Source organism: Marmota monax, unplaced genomic scaffold (assembly GCF_021218885.2).
Source record: "Marmota monax isolate L192 unplaced genomic scaffold, Marmota_monax_Labrador192_F-V1.1 WCK01_AAM20220418_F8-fsc00023, whole genome shotgun sequence".
Taxonomy (NCBI): domain Eukaryota; kingdom Metazoa; phylum Chordata; class Mammalia; order Rodentia; family Sciuridae; genus Marmota; species Marmota monax.
Genome location: NW_026692907.1, coordinates 10,870,326 through 10,891,523, shown reverse-complemented (window position 1 = coordinate 10,891,523; position 21,198 = coordinate 10,870,326). Strand labels below are relative to the sequence as shown.

General features: G+C 44.6%; 1 pseudogene; it reads right to left on the bottom strand.

The window, feature by feature from the left end:
* Positions 1-17,702: 17,702 nt before the first annotated feature.
* LOC124096972 (myosin regulatory light polypeptide 9-like) lies at positions 17,703-18,236 on the bottom strand (annotated as a pseudogene).
* Between the last annotated feature and the right edge of the window lie 2,962 nt (positions 18,237-21,198).

Sequence of the window (21,198 nt, the reverse complement as noted above, 5' to 3'; positions counted from 1 at the left end):
TGGCTGTTAGGAAACACAGTGAATCATAACAATAAACTTTATTGAAAGTTTGTACCAAATATTTTATAATGTGCATGTGTGTATGCGTGTGGTGCTGGGGATTGAACCTGGGGCCTCATGCATTCTAGGCAAGTACTCTACCACTGAGCCCACACCCCTAGACCAACATCTTCTTAATTAGTTATAACAGTCAGGAGACTGAAACCACATCAGTTACTAGGTCAGAGGGAATTTAATGTAATGGATTATTAACTAGGTATAAATTTTTCAACCAGGAAACTGAATGGGTAAATGATAAGAGTCTTTGTTTGGGCTGGCATAACAAAATACCATAAACTGGGTAGCTCATAAACAGCAGAAATTGATTTCTCACAGTTCTAAATGCTAGAAAGACCCAGATCAAAGCACTGGCAGGCTCAGTGCCTGGCAAGGCTTATTCTTTAGCTCCTAGATGGCATCTTCTTCCGGGGTCCTCAGATGGCCAGGCAGTTTTCTGAGGCCTTTTTTATGAGGGCACCAACCCCGTAAAGTCATCTCCCAAACTCCTACCTCTTACACCGTGACCTTAGGGTTGGAGTTCAGCATGTGAGTCTTGGGGAGGCACAAATATTCCAACCATAGCAAGAACAGAAATAGCAATTGCAAAGAGCATCCACCCATTTAGGGATGAAGGACCACAGGGAGAAAGTCTGAATTAGTAAAATTCGGAGGGACAGAGAAAGAAGCCTGAAAGCTGAACCTGAGACTGCTGGAGAGGGCACCTGCCAGGGTGTTGCAAATGTCTGGGTTGGATTTGATAAAGCAAATTCTGCTAGCACTGCAAAAACTGCACACTGGCTCCTGCTACTACCGTAAGGAAGACTTGCTGCTACCAGGGTTAAAAAGCATTGCTGAGTGCTGGGGTTGTGGCTCAGTGGTAGAGTGCTCACCAAGTATGTGTGAGGCACTGGGTTGGATCCTCAATACCACGTAAAAATAAACAAATAAAATAAAATCATTGTGTCCATCTACAATTAAAGAAAAATACTTTTTTTTTTTTACAAGAAGCATTGCTAGCTGGGTACAGTGGTTTATGCCTGTCATCCCAGTGGTTCGCTTGGGAAGCTGAGATAGGAGGATCACAAGTTCAAAGCCAGCCTCAGCAGTTCAGCTAGGCCCTAAGCAACTTAGTGAGACCCTTGTCTCAAAACAAAATATAAAAAGGCTGGGGAGGTGGCTCAGTGGTTTAGTGCCCCTGGTTCAACTCATGATAGCAAAAAATAAAAAAATAAAAAAATTGCCACGATGATGTTCTTTGGAAGACAACCAGACAGGAAGCCCACAGAACACAGACTGGAAGGAGCACGTTCAGTTGCCGGGGCTCCGTGTAACACTTGTCCCTACTGGCAGGACTTCAGAGACAGTCATCTAGCTGATCAGAAATGTAGCATGCACAGACTGAGGCCCAACACCCCAGAGTGCAGAGGGTTTCGCAGCTGAGACACCATAGCTTCAGGATGGTACAGGAATCTTCCCATTAATGTTGTGCAGTGCAAGGACCACTATCACTCTCATTATGCAGATGAGGAAACCGAGGACCTTAGGAAAGTCAAGGTGACTTGCCTAGTAAGTTAAAGTGGCAGAGCTCTGATTGGAATCCAGGTCCGTCCACTCTTAATGGCAATGCTATTCCAGATTTCCTTTATGTTAACCCAGTGTCACGGGACAGAACAGATTTGAAGTCCCAGTGTTGACAGGTTGGCAGGGTGAGGTGAGGGATTCAGGTGTCACCTATAAGAACAGGGGAGCAGGCATGGGGGATTCCTGACAAAGTCTCCTGATTGCCACCAGTTGTGATGAGCCCTGCTTGGGGCTGATGGCTCTTGCCAGGGTGCTGCAGGCACCACAAAACCATTTTCTTGTTAGCAAGTGAAAGAAGTCATCCCTTACTTTATAATTCTCTTAGAAAGTTTAGATCTTTGTTTTTGACCCCAAACTATCCACCCAACAAACTCCTCTCCATTCCTCAGTGTGCACTTTAGTTCCTCTGAGAGGGCTTCTCCATCTCTAGGAGCCAGTCAGGACCCCATGGGTGCCACACAGGACTACAGACTGCAGGATGGGTTTTTGTCTCTGCACCACACCAGTCTGTGGCCCTGCAAGGGCAGGCGTGGGTCTGTAAGACCCTGCCTGGCACATGGTGGGAACCCAGGGTCTAATGCTCATTATAGAGGCTCATTTCTTCAAAAACATGCTGCATGGGAGCACTGCAATCTCAGGACCATACTTGGGACTTACTCTCTCCCTTTCATATGCTGAAAAAAACAAAACCTCACCGGTTTAGCCCTTCACTTCTCCCCTCCTCGAATCCATTCTTCACAATTCAGGAAGATGCAAATGAACATCTGAAGTCCTCACTAAAACTTTTTTTATTTAAAATATTTTTTTAGTTGTAGATGAACACAATACCTTTATTTTATTTAATTAATTTTTTATATCTTGATTTTGTTTGTTTATTTTTATGTGGCGCTGAGGATGGAACCCAGTGCCTCATATGTGCTAGGAAAGCACTCCACTGAGCCACAATCCCAGGCCCCCAACTGAAACTTTCCAAAAGCTTCCTTTTGCTCTTAGGATAAATAACTTAAGGTCCTCCAACACCATTCCCTGTCCCTTGCAGCCTAGCGTCTCACCACTCTGATTTCCCTCCTTCTCTTCTTCCTTCCAGCTACTGAGCCTGTTTGAGTTTTCAAACTCACCAGCTCTTTGCATCCCGGTGTTTGGGTAGAGGTGGGGTTTTCTCTACCCAAGATCTTCTCTTCCTCCCTCTGCCTGAGTCCAAGCTACTTATCTTTCAAGTCTCAGCAGCTGAGTCCCTCCCTCTGTGAGGTTATTGTCAGGGAACTTGTTGCTGATGCTTCCAGAGCAGTAGGTTCCTAATTATGGCCCTATCCACTGACAAGTAGTGGCCTGCATTTGGTCAGCCTCCTGACCTCAATGTAGAGCTCCCAACGCATGGCAGATCCTCTATAAAATCAATTAGAATTGGTTAATTTAAAACTTAGAAAACAACTAAGAGAGGTCTCTCCAAGTGGTTTTGAAAGTCACATCTCCTTTAGACACAGTGAAGTGTCCAGGGGCTATGTGAAATGGGGACCTGGGAAATGGCAGAAAGGGATCTGGATGTGGACTCAAGGTTGGATCCTGTATAATCCTGGGGCAATTTGTTACTCTGTGAGTTCCTCCATCTCTAAAATAGGTATAAAAATGCCTGTCTTTCCCAACACACAGGGTAGTGATTGAATGGCATGTGTACAAACCGGGCCAAACTGTAAAGTGCTGAATAAATGTCAGACTTAATAATTCTCACCACCATTGTCTTCAGGAGTCACTCCAGGCCATGGCCTTGCTGGCTTTCTTTGCAGTAAGTAGCAAAGGTCTTAATGGGTCATCTTCTTTTGCCCCCAAGCCAGCCACAGCCACTTACACAGAAGACATATCAAAGTCGCCACTCAGGACTTCTGTAGTCCGGCATTCAGCAAGCTCCCCTTCTGGGAGAGACTGGAGGAAAAACCAGGAAGCTAACCTGAACTTGCTATACCCAGCCCCAACCCTGTGCTTGGCTCCTTTGAGTTAAGGGCTCAGCTGGCCTGCCTTTTGTTTACATTCATGAGGCCCCTGCTGACTGTTTCTGCTTGGGATTTTCTTACTGTTCTCTGTGTGTATGTGTGAGAGAGATGCCTTTGATAATAAATAGGATCCTGCACCCTTGTCACTCCAAGCCCCTAGGGCATTACATCAAGATGGAGCTCTCTGAACATATCCAAACACAGGGCTGGGCCATTCCGAAGAATTAAAATCCTCCTGAAAATGACACCTTAAAAAGGCAAAAGACATTCATAGAATAAGCATTAATGATCCCGCGATGTGTTAGGTATTTGACAAATTTTTACATCAATTAAACCTCACCTTAACTTACTATCCCCACTTTATAGATGAGGAAATTGGGGCTGAGGAAGGTTTTTGTCAGATGGATGGGTAGATGGGTAAATGGGTGGAGTATGCACCATGATGGGTGGAGGGATGGACGGTTGAGTGAGCAGATGGATGAGTGGACAGGTGGGCAAATAAAAGGAGACATTTCCTGCCAGAGACCAGAGGAAGTGTCTGCATCTCTCCAGAAAAGCAAAGTGGCCATGTCACACATGGTTTCATTTTGAAGTCCCTCACAGGGAAGGGCTTTGTGTATCACTAGGCAAGTTCAAGACAAAGCCAAGCCATGGCAAAGCTGTTCCCTGGAGCAGTGGAGTCACTTACTTTAGACTTCAGATTATAGAGAGGATCTTTCGCTTTTTTAAATTTATAGCTTTAGAACCGGAGGAATTTGAGCTCTGCCATTTACTGACTGGGGTTTTTCAGTGGGGTTTCCTCTAACCAGAACCTTTGTGACCATGGACAAATGACACACATTTGTGCTTCCTTGCCTCATTTGTAAAATAGAGAGCTATCCAACTTCACTTTGCTGTTAGCTTTAAATGATCTTGCTCAAATAGACTATCTTAAATATAAGTCAGTTTTCTGCTCTTTATCACCCAAGTAACACAAAACTACTGTGGAGATGAGCTGAGGGTGGTTAGAATCTTCCCTGAAGGTGGCAAATCCAGATGTGGTGGAGTTACCCCTGAGCCTAGCTCTATTCCTCTGGATTTGAGAAAAGAATTGTTTCTCTCCGAGTAGCCAAGGAGGAAATCATGAGGACAGTGAAGGGGACTCCTATTCTTGATGGTCTCTAAACTGTGGCTTCATTTCCAAGGCATCTGAGAAACTCAGGCTTGGACTCTCTGAGCCCTTTTCTTTCCCCTGGGAGGGAGGACAGGGGCAGGGCAAGCCATGAGGGGGCAGATAAGGGCAAGAAGCTTAAAACCCCAAACAGCCAGCAAGGCAGTTTCTCTTCCCGACTCACCCTAAGGAAGGATGGAGAAGGAAAATACATTCCCCAGGCTGCTTCAGGATAGGGATGTGGGGGGTGGGGTGGGGCTGAGGTGGGGGGTGGGGGTGGATGGAGAGCTTTAGGAGCTGTGGCCATGAGTCTGTCCCAGAGTTGCCCAGAGGGGATGGACCTCTGTAAACACATAAAGACACACATGAAGATAAACTCTTCTTCATGGGAAATTGTAAGTAGGTTTATTCTCCACTCATTCATTCATTTTCCTAGAATCAACATGGGCCTACAATGAGAAAGGCAAAAACTGAAGTCCCTTGAGGAATTTGCTGTGGAGGTGGAGAAGGTAGAACGAATGAATTCCATCACAATGATGAGCGCATAAGCATAAGCGCTTCTCTGAGAATTTTGTGTTTTGTCTGGTAACATCTCCCAACACCCAGACACAATAGGTACTACTCCCACTTCACATAAGAGGAAACTGAGGCTTAGAATAATTGGCCCAAGGTCACTAGCTTGAGGAGAGTGAAGCTTGGATTATAATGCAGGCAGTCTGACTCCTGAAAATGTGCTCCTGGGTATTTCACTGAGTCCTTACCATCTATTTCCAGTTGACACGCAGGCATAGGTGAGTGTCCCTTACCAAGGCCTGGCTCCCAGGGAGCAACCCCCACCCAGCACCCTTTGCTATAGGGCTGCTATTATCTGGCCCAATCTCTATCCCCATTAATCTCTCTACATCCCCTATTTTGTTTTTACTTCTCTTGTCACCCCAAGGCAGAAAGAGGCATAGGAGACTAATGGAAACTAAAGGGTCCATCTCCCTCGGGGCCAATCACCTTCCCAGGAGCTCTGGAGCTGAGGCTTGCTCATGTATTCTCTGAGCCCAAACTCCCTCATCCTGAGAGGCAGTGTTCATGATTCATGGGCCTCATGGATGAATCTGATTTCAGTCTTTGGGTCATAACAGCATCTGCCTCCGTCAAGCTTTGTCAGGGAATGGAACAAGCTCTTGGTACCTCATCTCATTATCTTTAGTTTAATTGTCAGAACAACTGTAGGAGGCCAGATTACCCATTTATAGATAAGAAAACTAAGCTCGGGTTTTCATGTCCAGCTCAGGTGGTGACACTTAGATGAGATGGCAAGCCTAGTCTGACCCCAAGGCCACATCATCATGCTGTTTGTCTTTCTTCCTTTACCTGAGATTCCATGAAGAGTGGAAAGGCCATCCTATTCCGTCTGCCAGGGAGAGACTGCAGGTGATGGGTGCTCCATTCTAAGACACCTCTCCTACTCGGGGTCAGGCTTTAAGGGACAGGCCTGACCCAAGTCACTTACTCCAGGAGACCAAGGAGTCTCCTGGGAAATGCTTGCCCCAAGGGATGTGACCAAGGTCTGGTAATCAAACGCAGGTTGACCCAGAGGGATACACACTGTCCCTCCTTTACTTTGCTCCAGTCTCCTCAGTCTCCACCTTCCATTCTTCTGTGCCTGGGTCAGGGAAAGGTGGCCCTAGAGTAAATGTTGAAAGAGCATAGTCGTTCAAGCCCCCTGAGCCATTGGGAGCCCGAGGCTTGAAATTCCCCTTAATAGTGGGTAACCCAGCAGGGAAAGGAACTCTACACCCCCCACCCTGGGGTTTTCCTTAAACACTGTAGGACTCCCGTGTGCTGAGGGCATGGACAGGAGCCAGGTACACAGTCCCAGTAGTGCAGATACAAGTGCTGGGGTGGGGGACGGTGGTGTGGGTGGCAGAAGGCAGATGAGACAGCACAGAGGTCTCTGGGGGCCACTGAACTCGTTGCTAACACAGGAGTCACTGTGTGGGACCTCCCAGAGGTAGAGAGAGGTTTGGGTGGTGGGAGAAGGTAGTGTGAGAACTGGGTGGTTCAGTGGGGAGAGCTGGAGCTACAGCTTGCCCTGCACGTTATCATTTCTAGCCGCTAAAACTCTTCCTTTCAAAGGCTCCAAAGACTGTGTTCCTGCTTCAGGGCAGGAGGTTTTAGAACTACAGTACAAATGTCGGCATTGTCCCTTCTAAAAGGAACGATTCAACACCCCCTTGGCTGGGCGGGGAGGGGGATTCCTGAGGCATGTTTTGTCCCACTCCACTCCCTCCTGGCTGTCCAGGATAACCGGGCCAAGTGCCAGCGAAGGTCAAACGCATGCCAGCCTGTGACCTATGACCTATGGCCCAGCACAAAGAGCCGGGTTGGTCAGATTCCTGCCTGAGGAATTTGAACCAAGAAATGCTGAGACATACAGGCAGATAACAGTGGGGCTGGAGGCCAAAGGAATGCATTGGAAGATTCTATAGGGTGGAATTCAAACTGCGAGAGCCATGTGGGGAGGAGGGAGACCCAGAGTCTGTGGAGAACTGGTTAGCAGGTGTGCTGCGAAAAGTCAGACGAGAGGAAAGACAGAAAGGTGGGGACAGAGACAGAGACACATGGACCAGGAGAGACAGAAGCTCCTCAGCAGGGCTTCTTGGTCCCTGTCCCCCAGCCCAACTCCACCTCTCTTCCTAACCTAGCAGAGCTTCTGAGGGACAGTGACTTCTACCCCAGGATGGTTCTGGGTTGCTAGGGACCTGAACCTCAGTCCTTGGTGACTTCATAGGTTTCAATGACATTGAAGAGCCCTGTGAACAAGGCAGAGAGAGTCTGAGGTGGTGATCAGCCTCCTCCCACCACATCTGAGGCAACATTCAAAGGGAAGTTAGCTTTGAAGTTTTCCGCAAGCTTTGCTGGGTCTCAGGAAGTGGAGCTGGAGTGATAACTTATGCGGGTACAGGAGCTGGACCGTCTCAAATCCCAACTTCTTTTTGTGGCCAAAAGAAGTAGGTTTGGGGGAAGGAGACCTTGACCTAGAACAAGGAATTCATAACAAAAGAAGAAGTTGAGGGAAATGGCCTCTCCTAAGTCTTGGCTTCCAGATCACTAATGAGGACAGAAACAGACCCTCCTTCCTTAGGTTATTGGGGGTGGCAGGAACCTGGAAGACCCCCAATTTACCCCCAGACCTGTCTGGCCCAGGATGAATCCTCTCCTGTAGCCCTGGTGATTAAGTACATGGACTCCCCCATGAAAGGCTGGAGGCGGAATGAGAGGTTGAGGAATCTCTTTTCCAATGGACAAGTCTGCACGAGATGACCAGCATGGGCCTGTCCATCCACAGACGCACACACTTCTTTCTGTCGCCCTTGAGGGGCTCTGTGGGGAAGGAAGTTTTCAGAATCTTTGGTTACAGGCTTATTAATAGAAGTGTGTCCATTTTTTTGTCTTAAAATAGCCATAGAAAGTTATTTTCAATGAGCTTCCACTTGGGTGGTTAGATGGCTTTTTATTGTCTTCCTTTCAGGAGAGTTCAAGAACTTGCTCATATTTTTCTGTTTCATTTATAGCAAAACAGTCATAACAGGAAGATCCACTGCTCTGTGTAACTTCCTGAGTCAAGGATTCCAGGCTGTCTGAGGTGTCTTAGAGTCTAGTGCCACCCTGTCTGTTCACCTCTCCCCACCCCCGTGTCCTTGACGGGTAGTCATCCAGCCTCAGCCCACACTGCCAGATAGAGGGGCCTCCAGGCTTCAGATGGAGGAAGCCCAAGGAAAGAGGCCTGAATTGGGGCCAAAAGAAGTAAGTTTGGGGGAAGGAGACCTTGACCTAGAACAAGGGCCTAGTAATAAAAAATCCCTTTCTCCACCTTAAACCCTGCCCCCTCCTTCCCACTGCCATCCTTTCGCTCCTCTTTCATTCCAGCCCCAAATCCTGTGTGGCCATAACCTTCTAGAGCCCTCCATCCATTGAGAACACACTCCTTTGTTCTCCCAAAGTCTTACAGAAGGCTCTCAGAAACTTTTCTCTTAACAGGAGTCTGCATTTCCTCTGCAACCCTTCAGGAGAAAGAGGCTCACTCATAGTCTCACAGCTCTTCAGCAGAAATGGCGTCTGGATTGTCTGGGCTCCCTCATCTACATCACCTCTCACCCGCCCTCATTTCTCCCACCAACACCCTTATCCAAGCACTGAACCTGTCCAGTGTTCATTCACTGAATTACTTGCAACCTGGCTCATCATCTTCCTCACCAGGTCATGTCCTGCATCATCCTCAGAGTTTTCATTTCCCAGGGAAATCAAACGATTGGCCTGTATATCTTAGATTTCCTTAACTCCAGGGGCTTTACTTCCACTCTGCTTCAGCCACCATGGATCTTGTCACACCCAGACCCCACCCTGGATCTTGTCAGGACAGTCTCTTCCTTGACTGATGGCTGCATTCTCCTATCTGATAAGCTATCTCAAGCCTCACACTCAGGACATCTGTAGTTTGACCTGTAGGAGACCCCAGCCCTTTGGTCCTCCTGTCTGAAAGCCTGGATCCTGTGATCATCTCCACCGTGCTCACACCAGTACTGCTATTTCCCTTTCACTGCTATACGGCTGTGCCTTTCTCGCTCCCAAAATCCAGTTATTTTCTTCCAGTTTCAGTGAGACCAAATTCCAGCCAGCTCCTCACCAGGTGCCCTGCACCTCCCCTGCTACTTTCTCCTCTGCATCAACTCTCCCCCTTCTCTGACATTTTTCTCCTGTCCTATGAATCCTTCTAATCTACTCCATCCAACAAGAACCTCCCTAAGGCCAGGGATGGTGGTGCATGCCTCTGGTCCCAGTGACTCAAGAGGCTGAGGCAGGAGGATTACAAGTTTGAGGCCAGTCTCAGCATCTTAGTGAGGCCCTAAGCAACTTAGTAACAACCTGTCTCAAAATTAAAAAATAAAGCTGGGCAGGGTGGTGCACACATGTAACTCCAGTGGCTTAGGAAGCTGAAGCAGAAAGATGGCAAGTTCAAAGCCAGTCTCAGCAACTTAGTGAGGCTCTAAGCAACTTGGTGAGTCCTTGTTTCAAAATAAAAAGGGCTTGGGGTGTGGCTCAGTGGTGAAGTCCCCCTGGGTTCAATTCCTGGTACCAAAATAATAATGATAATAATAAAAATAAATAAATAAAAGAGCTAAGGATGTAGCTCAGTGGTTAAACACCCCTGGGTTCAATCTCAGTAGCAAGAAAGAAAGGCAGGAAGGAAGGAAGAGAAAGAAATGCCCTAAACCCTCTTCTGTCACCCCCACAATACTTTCATCTGTTCTTGTTGTCACCCCTTTTCTCACCCCCTGCATATATCCCAACCCAATGCGCTCTGGCCACTGTCCTGACCACTCCACAGAAACTGCTTTTTCTAAAGTCACAGTTTCAGGCACTGTTGCTGTATAACAAATGACAAATTACCCCCAAACTTAATATCATAAAATGGTCATTTTATTGAGCTCATGGATTCTGAGGGTCAGGAAGCCAGACTGATCACATAGTATTAGTCACATGGTCTTGTTTCTCTCTGCTTCACTGCACCTGGAGCCTCATCAGGGAAGACCTGAAGTCTGAGAATGACATGGCAATATGGCCTAGAGTCATTTGACGGCTCATTTGCCGCCACATTAACACCCCTGCTAGGACGGTGCCAAGACCAGGTCTGCCAAGAACAGACTTAGACATGGCCTCTCTAGGTGGCTTGGCTTCCTCACTGTGGAGTGGTCTCTGGGTGGTCTGACTTCTTACATGGGGTACTCCAGTGAGTCAACAGACAAGGTGGAAGCAGCAGCATCTGTGATGTCTCAGAAGTCATTGTGACTATTATGAGCTCAGAAGTCACATAGTGTCACTTCCACTCTACTTCATTAGTCAAAGTGGTCACAAGCCACCCCAAATCAAGGGGAGAGGGTCTAGACCTTATCTCTTAATGGGATGGAGATGAGGTCACATTGTAGAAGAGCATGTGAGATGGAAGCGTTGCAGTCATCTAAAAATACAATCAGTGTAATGGTTTGGATGTGAGGTGTCCCCCCAAAGCTCACATGTGAGACAATGTAAGGCTCAGAGGATGAATAACTGGATTGTGAGAGTCTTAACCCAGTCAGTGAATTAATCCCCTGATGGAGATTAAATGAGTGGTAATGGAAGGCAGGTAGCATGGGGCTGGAAGAGGTGGGCATTGGGGACATAGCTTTGGGGTATATATTTGTATCTGGGGAGTGGAGTCTCTTTCTCTTCTTGCTGATTATCATGTGAGCTGCTTCCCTCTGCCATCCTCTCTCACCAGGATGTTAAGCCTCATCTCGAGCCTCAAGGAATGGAGCAGGCTTTCTATGGACTAAGACCTCTGAAACCAGGAGCCCTCAAACTTTTTTTCCTCTACAGTTGTTCTGTGTCACGACCCCTTGCCCGCAAGGAAGACGCAACTCAGGAATCTTCTTTCAGCAGTTTATTCAGGCCCTTGATATTTCTTCTTCTCTCTCTCGGATGCCCCTCCCAGCCTTAATAAAGCATCTCAAGCCCCAATGCGAAGCTGCCACGTGGAGCTTTCTCATAGGGTGGTGAAAAACCATGCGCCAACTCTCCCAAATAAGGAGTTGTTTGTCACAGACCACAGCGGAGCCAGCGCCATCTTGTAATGGCGACCATAGTCTGCAGAAACGGCAGAAGCGGCTCACCACAGTTCTGGTCAGGTCCTTAGTCACATCAGTGAAAAAGTTGACTGAAACAGTCCATCACAGACTTCTTTGACAGTCCAATTACTAAATCCAAGGGACATTTTTCAGTTAATAACTTGATCTCTGCTGGATCTGTTGTTGTTGATTCCCTGCCTTGCAAAACTGTCTGCCCCATCCATCTGGGTTGCCACATTCCTCCCTCTTTCCATTCCCTCCACCCTTATCTTCTGCTGTGGGAGACCAACCTCGCACGTGACTGAGTTAACTTCCCTGCTGGGCAATGTGGCATCAGGCACCCATGCTGCTAGACTGCCCTGCTCTTCTAGGGTTTGAGTGACTGTGTCTTCCTACAGCCCCGTGGGTGGAGCTATGCTCACCTGTTTCTTTGTAATATTACCCTTTGCTCTGTTTAGGATAGAATGTTCCATGGAAGTGCCTTAGGTTTGTCCCCTTCTCTTACTGTGCCCTTGGGTGTGGCCTACCCAGATGTCAGTCAACCTGCTGACAGTGGACATCATGAGGATAGACTCAGTCCCCTGAAACCTGACCCCTTGCCTCATTTGAATAGCTTCTCCTCAATAAAGGGGTCAGCGCGTGCTCTCTCTCTCTTCCTGTGGACCCTTAAGGTCAGAAGAGCCATCACAGCAACACCAAACAAAAAGGTATTTGTGTCTCTTGTGAGGTTATTTTGTGCAGCCCAGTTAGCCCAGTTTACCTGGAGTGACCCTTGAGTGTTTTAGTCGTGAACGAAACCTGGCAATCTACATCTCTGTCCTCCTCTTAAGGAGAATGTTCTCCAAGGATGTATACTCAGCCCATACTTAGGATACTTTGGGCTTAGAGACCTCTATTATGAATTTAATTACTAACTACATACCATTAACTCCCAAATCTACCCTCCACAAACCCCTTCCCAAGTATCAGACTTGCATACCCATAAGCCTAGTGGATATGTTCCAAGATCCCTCAATTTAGGCTTGTCCAAAGTTAAACTCACCATCTTCCCCTATAAACTAGTTCCTCCTCTGGCATTCTTTCTCTTAAGGGTATCTAGTGGCCCAAATTTCACTCCTTTTCTGTTACCTTTCACATTAATTATTTACCCAGTTAGGCTCATTTTGTATTTTAAATGCTTCTATGAATTCTTTAGCATTTCAAAATTAGAAGATTAAGAACCAGAGAAGTTATTACTTTCCAAGGTGAAACAGCTATGGTCTATTTATTCTTCCATTGTTAATCAAACATTTATTGAGTACAACTTTGTTACAGGAACTGGAATGAAAAAGCTTGTAAGACATGGTCTCTGGTTACTTCTGGAGGAGAGAGATGGGAGGGTAACCAGTGGAGTCCTGTAAGATGTGATAAATGTTGTGATTATGGGGTGCACTGGGAAGAAATACCAGGGAAGAAACACCAGGGGTGGGAAGGGTGAAAGTGGACTGTATTTGTTAGTTTTCTATTGCTATGTAACAACTTCAGCTGCTTAGAACAACAAACCCTTAGCTCACAGTTGCTATGTCAAATACCCAGGGGCTGCTTAGCTGTGTACCTCTAGCTCTGGGTCCCACAAGGCTGTAATCAAGGTGTCAGCCAGGGCAATAGTCATCTGAATGATTGGCTTGGAGGGTAATTCAATCCGAGGTACTTGGTTCTTGACAGGCCTTGAGCCCTGTTGGCTCAAGACAGGGCTACTCCCAACAAGGCAGCTGGATTCTCCCACGGCCAGGGTTCTGAGAAAGAGAGAGAAGAAAGGGATCCCAAGATGAACCAGGCTTTGTATAACCTAATCTTGACAGTGACATCCCATGAGTTTTGGGATATTCTTTGTTAGGAGTGAATCACTAGGTCCAGACCATGTTCTAGGAGAAGAGATTGCACAAGGGCATGATTACTAGGTGGAGGGGATCATTGGGGGCCATCTCAGCAAGTATCATAAGAGACAAAGGAGATTCTTATAGCAGGTGATACCTGGACTCTATTTAGGGGTTATCCAGATAAAGAACTACATAGGACTGTCTTCTGCAGAGAATGCTGAATGTAAAATCACCTGGCAGTAGAAGAGCCCAAGGCTGGAGGAACAGCCAATCCATTAAGGTTGAAGGGTTGGCTGCCATCTATGGTAGGGAGCAAGCTGCCTTTGCCTGATGACTTTGCCACAGTCCACTGGATAGACTGTTCCTCCCAACTAAATGTCAAATTCCTTCCTTATTATGCTCTTGTCTGCTCTGTGTTTTAAGCAAATTTTGGCTGATTAATCAACATTGAATATTTTACATACACAACAAAGCTTCTTTCCATAAGATAAACTTACAACCTCTTTACAAAAAGGGCCCAAACCCATCAGGATGATTTCCCAGTAGACCGCATTTATAGATCATTACAAATGCCAGAAGCATGACCCAAATTTTCAGTTATCAAAGGGTGGAGATTCTCTCATACTTTGGAATGTGTTTATTTAACTTTTAAATAAAATTTTACATCGAACTCTGAGTGCAAAATGCACACCCAACAAAAACTCACAAAGTCTTGTAATCATCGTGCAGGTTTTCAAAACAGAATGTTGTCACTCTGCAAACTTCCCTTGTGTCACCTCCCAGTTCCCAAGTCCCTCTTCCCCAGAGATAATTACTATCCTGATTTCTATCATCATAGAATGGTTTTGCCTGTTTGAATGTTGTATAAATGATATCCTTTAGTCTATACTCTTCATACTTGGTGCTCATCTTTTTTTTTTTTTTTTTTTTGGTACTAGGTATTGAACTCAGGGACACTCGATCACTGAGCCACATCCCCAGCCCTACTTTTTATATTTTATTTAGAGACAGGGTCTCACTGAGTTGCTTAGCACCTCACTTTTTGCTGAGATTGGCTTTGAACTCATGATCCTCCTGCCTCTGCCTCCTGAGCTGCTGGGATTACAGGCATTTGCCACTGCACCCAGCTCATCATTCATTTTTGTAAGATTCATCCATGTTGTTTGTGGTAATAGGTGGTTTGTTTACACTGCTATATAGTATTTCATTAATTAAACCATAATTTATTTATCCATTCTACAGTAAAAATATAAATTATTTCCAATTTAAAGAAACTACAAGTAGTGCTGCTATATCCACTCATGATCATGCCCTATGGTACACATAAATACACATTTCTGTTTGACCTAAGCCTTGGAGTGGAACTGCAACACTATGAGTACATGTAGAGGTAGGTTTATTAGATGTTGGCAGTTTTCCAAAGTGGTTGCATTAATTTACACACCCAGGGGCAATGTTTATGAGTTTTATCTGTATGACATATCTATATCCTTGCCATAGTTCATATTATCAATATTTTTACACTAAGCTATTCCCAAGGATATGCAGTGACATCTTACTAAGGTTTAATTAGCATTTGCTCAATACTGCTAGTAAGTGGCTTTTAAGTTATTGATTTTTTTGGTACCGGGGATTGAATTCAGAGGCACTCAACCACTAAGCCACACCCCCCAGCCCTATTTTGTATTTTATAGGAGACAGGGTCTCACTGAGTTGCTTAGTGCCTCACAATTGCTGAGGCTGGCTTTGAACTCATGATCCTCCTGCCTCTGCCTCCTGAGCTGCTGTTGATTTTGAAGGTGTCTTCTTTTGCAAAGTGTTTGTTTGTACTTTTTGCTCATTTCCTTGTTGGATTGTCTTTTTCTTTTTGCTTTGCAGACATTTTTTACATATTATATCAGTTTTCTAAGGCAGTACCCCCTAACAAAGTACCACAGACTGGGTGGCTTAAATAACGGAACTTTATTGTCTCACAGTTCCGGAGGCTGCAAGTCTGAAATCAAGGTGTGGACAGATTTGGTTCCTTCTGAGGGCTGTAAGAGAAATTTTGTTCTATGCCTCTCTCCATTCAGTGGTTTGTTGGCAATTTTTGGAATTCCTTGGCTTATAGATGCCTGTCTTCATCATTACAAGGCATTCACCCTATCTAAATTCCTCTATTATGACCATATCCGTTTCATTGGATTAGGGCCCGCTTACTCCAGTGTGACCCCATCTTAACCGCTTACATATGCTATGACCCTATTTCCAAATAAGGTCACATTTTGAGGTGCTGGAGCTAGAAACTTGACACTTGTAGTTTGAATAATATACATGTTTTTTAAAAAAATCTTCCAGGGATGGGGATATAGCTCAGTTGGTAGAGTGCTTGCCTTGCATGTACAAGGCCCTGGGTTTAATCTTCAGCACCAAAAAAAAAAAAAAAAAAAAAAAATCTTCTAGCTAGGCACAGTGGTGCATGCCTGCAATCCCAACAGCTTGTGAGTTTGTGAGACTGAGGCAGGAGGATCACAGGTTTGAAACCATCCTCAGCAATTTAGCGAGACTGAAGCAACCTAGGGAGTCCCTGTCCTAAAAAAAAGGGAAGAAAGAAATCTTCCAGTTTGTGTTTTGCTGTTACACTCTCTTAATGATATCGAGGAAGACTAAAGATGGCTATAAGTTGTTTTTCATTCTCCAAATTGAGAGTTGACATTTCTTCCTCCTTCTCTTGAGTCCAGGTTTTCCCGATGACTGCTTAAACAATAAAACATGTTGGAAATGAGGCTGTACCATTTCTAGGCCAAGTCTTTGAGAGAAGGAGCACATTCTTCCCTCTTAGAAGACCTGTTCTTGGGATATTTGCTTGTGGGGTATCAGGCTGCAAGAAACCCAGGCCACACAGAGAGGCTCCCTAGTGAGCATTCCTAGTTGAACATCAACCAATAACCAGAATTAACTCCCAGTACTGTGAAAGAGCCACCCTGGACCTTATGGCCAAAAGAGCTCTACCCCAGCCAACATGTAGAGCAGCAGAGATGCCCAGCAAGCCCTCTCAAACTGTGGAATCATAGGAATGAGTTGTTCATAAGAAATAGTTGGGTTTTTTGCATCAATAATTTTTTTATTGGTTGTTCAAAACATTACAAAGCTCTTGACATATTTCATACATTTGATTCAAGTGTGCATCAATAACTTTTTAAAATTTTTTTTAATTAGTTACACATGACAGTACAATGACCTTGACATATCATACATTTGAATCACGTGGGATACAATATCTCATTTTTCTGGGTATACAGTTTGCAGAATCACATTGTTCATGCATTCACATATATACACACAGTAATAATGATGTCTGTTTCATTCTACTATCCTTCCCATCTCCCCAACCCCTCCCCTCCCATCATTTCTCTCTACCTAATCTAAGGTAGCGCTATTCTTTTTTTTTTCCTCACATCTTCATACGTGTATTTTGTATAACACTGAGGGTCTCCTTCCGCCATCCATGCAATTCCCTTTCTCCCTCCCTTTCCCTCCCACCCCTCTTCCCTATGTAGAGGTAATCTTCTTCCCATGCTCTTCCTCTCTTCCCCATTTTGAGTCACCCCCCTTATATCAGAGAAGACATTCGGCATTTGTTTTTTTGGGATTGGCTAACTTCACTTAGCATAATCTGCTCTAATGCCATCCTTCCCTGCAAATGTCCTGATCTTATTATTTTTTAATGCTGAATAATTTTCCATTGTGTATATATGCCACATTTTTTAATCCATTCATCCATTGAAGGGCAGCATCAATAATTTTTAAAAAAATATTTATTCTTTAGTTTTAGTTGGACACAATATCTTTATTTTACATCTATGTGGTGCTAAGGATCGAACCCAGTGCCTCGTGCATGCTAGGTGAGCACTCTATCACTGAGCCACAACCCCAGCCCCTGCATCAGTAATTTTTGATTAACAAAAGTTATCATAAAGTTTAATCATGATTCAGAAAAAATTGAGCAAATAACTTTCTCTAAAAAAATATTTTGACTGCGTAGACTGCAGTTATTGGGGGTGAGGGCAATGGTAACTTAAAATTACCCTATTTTCTATTCTGAAAATGACAAAAAGTCCCATTTCCAGTTTGATTATAAAGATACATGAGACTCAAAATGACTGAGAATAAATACAAAACAAGAAAGGCGGGGCTGGGGATGTGGCTCAAGTGGTAGTGCGCTCGCCTGGCATGCGTGGGGCCCGGGTTCGATCCTCAGCACCACATACAAACAAAGATGTTGTGTCTGCCAAATGCTAAAAAATAAATATTATTTAAAAAAAAAAAAACAAGAAAGGCAAAAACTGTAAAGCTAAAGGGCATACAATAGGCTCTAAGAGAAAAAAAATCTCAGAAATACCCAAAGTGGCAACAAGAAACATTTGGCTGGAATTTGAAGTTCTTTTCAGTCATCTTTGTCTTTTGCTACGTTTTTAAGAACGTACACGAACTCGATGTAATTGAAATTCCCCTATCTGTCAATAGGGGCTTCTCTGTACAGCTCATCCACTTCCTTATCTGTAAACCGATCGCCCATGAATGGTCAGCAACTCTCTCAGGTAATCCTCCTGAATGGTGCCAGTAGCTTCTTCATCAAAGCAAGCAAATGTATTTCTATTAACATCTTTGGGATCTGAGCCATTTAACTTCTTACCAAACATGGTGAGGAACACGGTGAAATTGATGGGTCCTGGAGCCTCATTCATCATGACATCCAGGTATTCATCAGTGGGATTCTTCCCCAGTGAGGCAAGCATATCATGCAAATCTTCCTTGTCAATGAAACCATCTCTGTTCTGGTCAATTATGTTGAAGGCCTCTTGAATTCCTGAATCTGTGATTGGTCAAACATGGCAAACACATTGGATGTACATGTTGTGCATTGAGGGCACTTCTTGGTGGTCTTGGTCTTTGCTCTTTTGCTCGTCATGGTAGTGGTTAAATCCCTACACAGCCATGAGACTCAAACACCTTAGCAAATCCCTCGATGCCTCTCAGGTCTTAATTTTAATGTATTTCCAACATACCAATCTTTCTCTTTAGTGTTGGTGCTTGTGTCCTGTTAAAGAAATATTTGCCTGCTTCTAGGATGTGAAGCTTTGTTATCATCTAGAAACTTTATTGATGACCTTTTACATTTTAATCTACATTATCTAAATGATTTTGCGTATGATAGAGTGTATGATACAATGCAATGTGGCATATTCCCTTTGAATTTAATAATAATGATAATGCTTTTGAATTTAGAATTCAATTTGCCTATAAATACCAGTATAGTAGTAATTTAACATCACAAAGGAGTAAAAGAAAATTTGAAAATTTATTTTACCTATCTGCCATCTCCTCACTCCCCATCAGGTCTCAAGGAAATGGACACTTAATCATGTATTCATCCATAAAACATTGAGCCAGGATTTATATTTGTATATGCCAGGATCTAAACCAGAGGCTGCAACACACCAGATGAGATACAGGCACTCTTCTCACATAATTACAATCTTTGGGGGATAAATGAAAAACATTTAATTTAAATTTTGCTGAGTGTTATGAAAGAAAAACAGATAACATGAGAATGGAGACCACAAATCCTAAATCTAGGACTACAGGTGCATCAGAGAGATTCCTTGCAGAAATGATGTTTAAACTGAGGCCCAGGGGATGAGTATTACTTACCTAGAGAAAGAATTGGGAAGAAGAAATTTCCAGAAAAAAAGTAAAAAAAAAACATGGCAAAGAAGAATCCAAAATATTAGTGGAACTGAGAAGAGTCTTGTGTGGCTAAGGGCTGAGAATGTCAGAGACACAGATGAGACTGAGAGATGGAAGAGGCAAGACTTATGAGCCACCTTAGAGAAATCTGGACTTTTTTTTTTTTCAGAAATGGGAGGCACTTTGAAGAGTTTAAGCAGGGGAGTGACATGATGGGTCTTGTGGGGTTGAAGATCAATAGGGTTGCCTTGTATGACAAGGTAGAACATAAGCAATATCTGATACAGGCTTCAAAATGCCAGGTGGCTTCAAGGGAAAAGTCTCATTGGCTTGAGGCATCAGGAAGGACTCCATAGAGGAAGTGCAGACGGGCACCAGCAACTGGGCAGTGGAGTCTGGACATGGGAAACACAGTGGGCGCATGTGCATGAGTTGGGAAACAGAGAAGGAGGAGGCAGAAGGAGCAGCCTTTCCCACAAAGCTGGAAACGTGTGTGGCATGTTGGGGACAGGGCTGGAGGATCATGGGGTGTAAGCCTGGAAGGGCAGGCTGTGGCATGAGAGGCCCAGAGGCAACAGTGAATAGTTTATAAATAATGACTTTGTCGGCCGGTTACTCTAGAAGACTGAACCTGAAGTAAAAGACTCATGTGCAAACAAATTTTGGGGAAAGCAATCCCAGGGAAGCCAGACTGAGGGAAAAGTGGAGTGAGAGAGGAGAGTGAAGAACAAATACAAAGCACACAGGGAAGCAAGTCCTCGCTGAGCGAAGGCAAATGCTCAGTCTCCCAGGAAATTCTCACAGAGACCCAGGGGGCAGGAGATGAGAGCTGTCACGTCTCAGAACATTAACATTTCTGGGCTTCTGGCACATATGATGCTGTTGGGTTATGTCCGAGAATGACTTAAGGGACCAGGAGCAGCCACCCGAATGCAGCGGCAGTGGTTGGCTTGGCCACGGGAGCAGATGGAACACTCTTACCATAAGTCAATGCACATATGTGGGGCTCAGATGCGGCACCCACCCACCCAGCCCAGAGGACGCTGTGAGTCAGGTAGGGCTAAGTCTAGCTGCTCTCTGGGCTGCTGTGCATTTGTCTATGTGAGGGGCATGAGGGACTTTGAAGGCTTGAGGAGGAGTGGCCATGAGACCAGAACAGGCAACAAGGGAGAAGTTCGCAGCAGAACTTCCAGAAAACACCTGTGGGAGCATGCGTTTAATCAGGAATCGCACCAGTGAAAGCAGAAGCAGAACTGAGCAGGGAGAGCTTTGGATGGTCAAGCAGATCAGACGAGGTCTCAAGTAGCCCAAATGGAGCTTGATTTGACCAAATGAGGTCAAAGCCTGGCCCTGAGAGGAGTCCTGCCCAGGAAGGACATGGCCAGGATTCCCACCTTTTTGCTCAGTCATTGGATGGGAGCTGCCCAGAGGAGAGGAGCTGCACTGGAGCCAGCTTCTTCCAGCTCACAATAGCTGACTATTACATTTTCAGAAATTTTATGAGCCAGTGGTTATGCCTAGCCATGAATAAAAATTAAATTATGTAAACTTACAATTAAATAGAATATATTTTAAAAATACAATATGGATAGCAAATAAGCACATGAAGAAATGTTCAAGATCATCAGCCATTTGAGAAATACACATTAAAAATGTGATGAAATACCTATGCATACCCATAGCTAAGTTTTAAAAAATATATTGATAATAACCAAGGCTGGTGAGAATGAGGAGCTACTTCACTCTCTCATTCATTGCTGGTGGCAATGGAAATGGAATAACTGATCTGGAAAACAGTTGGGAAGTTTCTTATCAAGTTAAACATGACCCAGTGATCTCATTTCTGCATATTTATCCTAAGGAGATGGAAATTTTTGTTGACACAAAAATCTGTGCAGTGTTCCAGACATAGGATGTAAAAGAAAAAGTTTAATAATGCAAATTAACCTTAAGAGTATATATTGCTGTAGCTGTTACATTGTAAATAGCACAGAAATTGGAGGAATATTCCAGTATTTGCAAAGTTTTTTCTGATTCACAAGGATGTCACCAATGCCACTGAAGAATGAGTGAAGTTCCCAGGACACATCTTTGCTGTTTTAATTTCATATTAATCCTTAATGCAAACAAAAATATCAATCACTTTTTTAAGACTTTTTTTTTTTTTGGTACCTGGGATTGAAGTCAGGGAC